The sequence below is a fragment of the Hydra viridissima genome, unplaced genomic scaffold, assembly GCF_058129835.1.
Source record: "Hydra viridissima isolate aposymbiotic clone 2 unplaced genomic scaffold, HvirCarnegie_v1 scaffold_10, whole genome shotgun sequence".
Lineage (NCBI taxonomy): Eukaryota > Metazoa > Cnidaria > Hydrozoa > Anthoathecata > Hydridae > Hydra > Hydra viridissima.
The window spans coordinates 2,411,993-2,418,748 of NW_028324309.1; the positions used below are offsets into that span (position 1 = coordinate 2,411,993).

At 30.5% G+C, this 6,756-nt stretch overlaps 1 long non-coding RNA gene across 3 annotated transcripts; it reads left to right on the forward strand.

Annotated features, from left to right (window-relative positions):
- Positions 1-6,025, forward strand: LOC149882596 (uncharacterized). 3 transcript variants are annotated; one of them, XR_016456102.1, is made up of 3 exons: positions 1-100; positions 2,462-3,759; positions 3,850-6,025. It is a non-coding gene; the product is annotated as an uncharacterized LOC149882596 (long non-coding RNA). The 3 variants fall into 3 exon arrangements; XR_016456104.1 differs by having other exon boundaries at positions 2,462-2,734; positions 5,224-6,025; XR_016456103.1 differs by having other exon boundaries at positions 37-153.
- Positions 6,026-6,756: the final 731 nt, after the last annotated feature.

The following is a 6,756-nucleotide window of genomic DNA, read 5'->3' on the forward strand; positions in this document are numbered from 1 at the left end:
AGTATTAAACATGAGCAATCAAATATCAAGTGAAGGAGTATGGAAACAGAAATCGAAATACGTTTTTATTTTTGCATTGTTTTGATTAAAGACTTGATTGGTAATTTAGTTATACTTATAGTGACATCTTATATACTTGCCTAGAAAGCACAAGTATGTTTAATCATTAAAAGCAATAAAATCCTTTATAGTAATCTTATTATATTCATAACATTGTTAATATGCCAAAATATTACTGATTAAGCAACTGATGCTCTGACTTTATGTAAATTATGAATTAAATAAAAGAAAGATTTTGGAAAGATTCTTATAAAATACTTTGGTGGCAGACAAATGTTCCTGATTTGTTTATACAAATATGTCTGTTGTCATGCTTGTTATATTTAGAGATTAGAGACTAACACTTCATTAAGTTTTTTAAAAATTTCGTCCTGCTATATCAACCAACTTTTGTATAATATGAATCAGCTTACCTAAAAATATATTTTCTTGAGGAAGTGTTAAAGTTTTTATGGTTATTATGGTAGCATGTTCAACTCAAACTCAATTCCCACTAAAGTATTATTTTTCGAACAATTATTTTTTTAAAAAAAATGTATTTTTTAATAGTTACTAAAATTTATCATGCTTCAGCTGACGGGCATTCCTTATGAATGCGAAGTCTGAACTCAATGTTGAAGCCTCTGGTCAGATTGAAAATCATATTTCGTCCAAGATCTCTTTTTGAACATTTTTCTTCAAATCTGGGCTATGGCAAAGGTATTATTCAGCGTTAAGATGTCATTGGTATATTTACATTTAAACCTATACTCGCTCATTTTTTATATATTTTACTACTTAAAACAAAAAGTATAAACAGAAGGTAGGCAAGCTAAACGAGCAACCAACAACAGCTGAAGTTTATCTCGCTGATTTCATCTTAAACAAACACAAATCAAGTTGTTTGTTAAAATACTTAATACTTCCTTAAGAAAGATACTTTTGCATAGAATTTAGTTTGCGTCTCTTGTGATAGTTACGAGTTATATAGGTGTAGATTGCTAACAAACGTCTTCTTACAAGAATCAGAAGACATTTATTAGCAGTCTACAACCACATAATTCTTATATAGGTATAACATTTTTATTCTTTCTTCAAAACCTATTTATTGTTGCAGACTGCTAAGGTATCCGTTTCTTATATTACATAGTAGGTATATTACATTTACATATTTATATATTTATACGAAATATGGTTTGCACGAAGACAACATCTGAAATATTTACCAGTCTTGAGCATAAAAGTAAGAAATTGTTTTGATTGAAGTTGTATGCTTGCAAGGTTTTAAATGTGATTCTCGACATCATATCGCTTTTTCTGCATTTGAACATTAAAAGCTCTCGAGGTTCTTCTTTATGAGTTTGTATACCGATTCTAGATTAAAACAAAAAACAAAACCTTTGTCCATTATTTATCAATTTTCTTTTAAAACAGTTTGACAAAAGACCTGGCAACTTTCCACATCTTTTCGACATTTTTCCAACAATTCTCCTGTGGATAAGCTTGATGTATCACCGATACAAATCTTTAGTAATTCAAATTTGCATTTGTTTTGACAAACATCTACTCTTTCTGCAGTTGGTAAAGCCGTGTTCATCTTTCCTCTGTGAAGTAGGATCAATAATATTGCGTATACAACGTTCATTTTTATTTTTCGTGAGTGTGATCAAAACCGATGAAGAAGTATCTGCAGTTAACTCTTCTGAAAGACCAAAGCTAACGTCCTCAAATTGAAATACTTACAGACGCACAGATTAACTGTCTAAGGTGGAGTTTTACTTAAAGCCACGCTTTGGTATGCAAAATCACTCCCACGTCAAGTTCTATTTATAATAAACAGGATTAAAGGCGCTTTTATGCGGTTCATGAATTACTATTAAAAACTAACAAAAAAAAGTCAGCATTCCTAAATCTAAGATGCACGGCAGGGCATAAAGAATTTTCAAACATACGATTACGAGCTGATTACCCTTGTCTTCGGATTTCCATTAAAACTGGCGACTAATTTAGAGCAAAAAGTTAAAATTTTGAAAGATGTTTTTTGATCCTGATAATGGAGTTGAGTCTTCATTATCATACCAAATCTTTTTTTTTTTTGATAGTAAAATAATGGGTGTAAAACAAATCTCTAATCGTTAGTTACATGTTTTGATCGAAATCGCAGAAAGCGAGGTCTATTAAACCAGAGTCCATATTATGTTGGTTCTCTAACTTTAAAGAAGAAGAAAAACTTTTCTTCTAAACAAATAGTCTTAATGTTTTCGGTTAAACAGTTCAGAGTTTAACAATTTAATTTTTTGATTTGTTTTTAAATTTTCTTGTTTGTTATTATCAATAACTTTTATAAGTACTAAAGCTAAAGCTAAAACAAAACCCTACGTATTATATAGAAAAATAATATGCAAACTTTTATTTTATATAGGTATTACATCAAGAATCTAACAGATTTTTGTTATAAAGAGCATTATTTAATCAAAAAGGTGTTTGTTGATCATTAAAAAGAGTCAAAACTGAAGTGAACGGCTCAAAGACCAAAAACACCACGTTCAACAAAACCTGCGCTGAAAGTTTGTGATGATGATTAATTGCAGAAGATAACCATTCTTTTTCGAGAAGTAACGTCTTTTGAGGTAACCTTTGTTTTCTCCAGACGAAGCTTTTTTCAAAGACAGTGTTGAACAGATTAAAGGTTTGGGTAAGTGACGTTTGTTTTTTTATTTGACCGCATTTTTTGTGAGACTGAAGTTTGAACAACGAAGCATTAACTTTATTCGCAAAAGAAACTTTTATTAAAAAAGGTGTTTAGGTATTTTATCATTTTTCTATGTGTAATTTCTTGCGCAATAACTACCGCATTTTTGATAAAATCTCGAAACTAGCGGAAGAACCCTGGAGAGTCGTTTTGGCAAGCAGCGTTGATAATTTCAAAGTTAAAAATGAAACGACCGTTTTCTTATTAACTTAAAGCATTTTTAATTGTATTAAACTTTTTTGATAAAGATGATGTCGTGGTCATTGTGCAATAATACATTGTTAAAATTTTTATTAATAACGCTCGTTTTTGTCTGAATATGTAGAATGTTGAAATATTCGTTAATAAGAAAAAACTCTTAAAACAATGGAGTCAAGCTTCCGTAGGATCATTTCTTGAATATGCAGTTTAAAGTTACAATATAAATGTTTTTTGTTTTTTTTAAATACAATAATATGTTTTTGCATAAATAGTTTATTTCGCAACATTTTAAATGTAACCTGGAATGTTTAAGATAAAATATTGAAAAAAAGCATAGCAAGGTCTGCAATTTTGCCTTCCCGATGCATCCGTTCATTTTTGTGAGTTTGTTGCAGCGGTTAATTCATGCGTCCCAGTTGTGGCGGTTAAACTTGTCTTTGTTATGTCGTTGTTTTATTAGTTAAATTACTCTTTATCAAGTTTTACAGTCTATTGTTTGCTACCACTATCATCTTCATATTGATAAGAAGTTAATAGTAAATTCAGAGACACTGGTTGAATATCAAATCTTGTGTTTCTATGTTGGTTTGGTTTCATTACGCAAAAAATATTTTTGATGTCTGTCACAACCAAAATACTTTTAATGAATCATTTGCGATTTGAGTATGAAAATCGAATATAGACTTAATAATAAACAGTCTGCCTCTATGTAACTTTGTAACCTATAAAAATATTTAGGAGGTACAAGGGATAAATAGAAAATAAAGGTGAAGTATTTTTTATTTCAAAACTCTGTGTATTATATGTTTATTAATAGCCTACTTAACTATTAACTAGAGGAATGTTTTTTGATTTAGGCATATTTAGTTTGGTCCAACGGATGCTGCTAATTATCTGCTTTAACGACTGCTTTATACTTGCTAAGGAGACTCCATGTTTAAACGGATTTTTTAGACAGATTAAGTTGAATGATCGTGTTAGCAAAGAGTTCCACATATGTTACCGTTTAATTCTAAAAGTTTAGCAACGTTGGCGACAGATACATAAAAGTATATGTTCATAAAAACAAAAAAAAGCAAAAGTGCACTTTTTATATCCATTAAAAAAACAACAACATGGTTTTCCAACATATTTTTCAACTCATTTTTATTTCGGTTTGGAAGAAGCGAATGGCGTTTTCGATGAAAAGCCAATATAAAAATTCATTAGGTTCCATTCGCTTGTTAAAAGAAATTTATCCTGATTTTTATTTTAGGTAGGGAATAAACTAGTAGTAAGCATAGATTGTCAAACTTAAACATTCCGCGATTACGGCATTGACAGATTTTATAATTCCTTTCTAATAGAAACAAGAAACTCTATAGAATGAGCTGAATTATTTTCACTAGACATAAATGATTTTTACGCCAGGTTACAAAAGGAAATTGAAAACACTTTTTTTTATATAAGAAAAGTAAATGCGTTTGAAAGCGTTATTTTACATCAAAGTTAATCTTTGAAGTAATCCGTTGTTTAGAACTAAATGTAAGATTTCTGTTGAGAATGGTATAAAAAGAAATAAATGGCTTTACCCATTGATCGAGTATATTGCCGTTTGCAAGTGTTCCGCGGACTGCTGGTCCGTAATTAGCAGGAAATAGAAAAGGTTTACAATTAAGTTTTATTCACTTTAAAGGCGTTATTTCGAGAAGAGCATTTGAGAACGCGCATGTCTTCCATAATATATCAATGACGAGTGCGCTCGATCAGAGTTTAGTAATGGCAGTTTAAGGCTAACGTTTTAAAGAGTATGCTTCGTCAAGCTTTCCAAAACTCTTATACGTAACTCTAAGTTTTCCTTTAAAAATAACATGAAAAAAGGAAATATTCAATTTTATCCCAAAGATTTAACTCAACTCCTAAAACACCTTAAATGGAAAGTGTAAAGGTTTTTCATTTCAATTATACTTTTAAGAAAAGATTAGCCGGTAAATTGATGGGTTTACATTTTGGTTTTTATTGTACAGATTTAATTAAACTAATTAAAATGGAAAAAATAAGTAAGAACTTTAAAACAAAAGGCTGAGGGAGGAGCCATTGTGAATTGAGCAATTAGGTACCTTCAAGTTTTTTGAAAGAAAGTTTAAATGCTTTTTGATTAAAATCTTACAATTCTTGTAGGTATAAAATTTTACGTCTTTTGCATTTTTTTCACACTAAAGACTATGAGAGCAAGGGTATTTTCATTTCAGACGTGATGAGGACCGTTTCTGGAATTTGATTCAAACTTCAGCAAACTTCAGTTATCAAAAAAGTTGTTGAAGGATCATATTTTCACAACAAAACGTATGAGAAAACAAGCTGAATCATACCATTACAAATGGTGAACGATTGGCATGCATTAAACGAACGTAAACAATCGTGACATTTGGCAGACGCCCTATTATTTCTGAGTTTTATGTTTACACCAATATAAAAAAATTAGACACTAACCAAGCATTGCTCGTCAATAAAAACTGCCAGAAGAGATTAAAAACTTGTAATAAATGCTCATTAGAAGCGACCTATTAGCAAGAGTAATACTCCTTGGGAAACTTTGACGTAACTTTGGCACCTTTGCAGGATGAATTTGAAAACGTCATCCCTTTTAACACAGGCGAAGGCAAATTTCGAATCAGGAAACATTTTCGCGGACAGAAAACCTTCATTAACTAGGAAATCTGAAAGACCATTTAGGAATTCAAAACATTTCACAAATCACGCTTTTTCCTATCAGAAATGTTTTCAGCAAACATTCAATTGTGAAGACTGAAGGTCGGACTTAATACTTATTTTTCAATCAAACTCTGATAAATGAAAATCCAGGAAACAGTTGTGAGATGTTATGAAAAAAAAATAGCTGTTAGAAGCTTGTAACAAATACTTCTATATGCATTTACTTTTATTTTTCTTTCGGTGGAATGGTGAAGACATAGAAGAAGATAAAACAAAATACAAACAGCTGTTTTCACAGATCAGTTTGTTTTTGAAGTGTTCAATAGAGCTTTCCAGGGATTTTTGCGGGAGCATGCCTTGTGTGTTCTATTTTGAAAATAGTTTTAGCTTATAAATTTGTAAAGTCTCAACAAAAACTGCGTATTACCTTTGTTTACAAACGTTTTTTGCTGTAACTCGCGTTCATGAGAATTTTCTAATGAAGTTTTTGTCCCTTCCTTAAGATTGCCTTACTTTTGAATGTTTATAAACTTTTTTGGCTTTATTAGATCCCTTTTCTCTCTAATGTTCATGCTGATGTTCACAAGCACTGATTTAACATTAACTTCTGATTTCTTGTTTCAATAAAGCTTCGAAAAATCTTCTTCTTCAAAAAAAGCTAATTATGGAGGCTGCTTATGGGTGTTCTCACTCTCGATTTAAATTTTCACTCTCGATTTAACTTTTATTTATAAAGAGAGTTTATTGAACGTTAAAAACATTTTGCCGGTTTTTTGATTTCATGCACACGGGGTTTGATTTAAGCGTGTATAGCGAACTATGAATTTTTTACTCGGACGTTTCCGCTTCTGTCACGTAATTAACAATTAGACAAGTAATTTAAGTTAAACAAGTTTTGTTTAAAAAAAAAGTGATTGTTAAGTTAGAAGATTTGTAAAAATGCTCCTCATGATGACTGAAGTAATTAAACTTAGTTATAGATACTACCTAAGCCGTCATTGTGTGACGCTCTAAAGTTTTTGAAGTCTGTATAAACCTGATAAGTTATGTCAATTATAATCAAAAAGGAA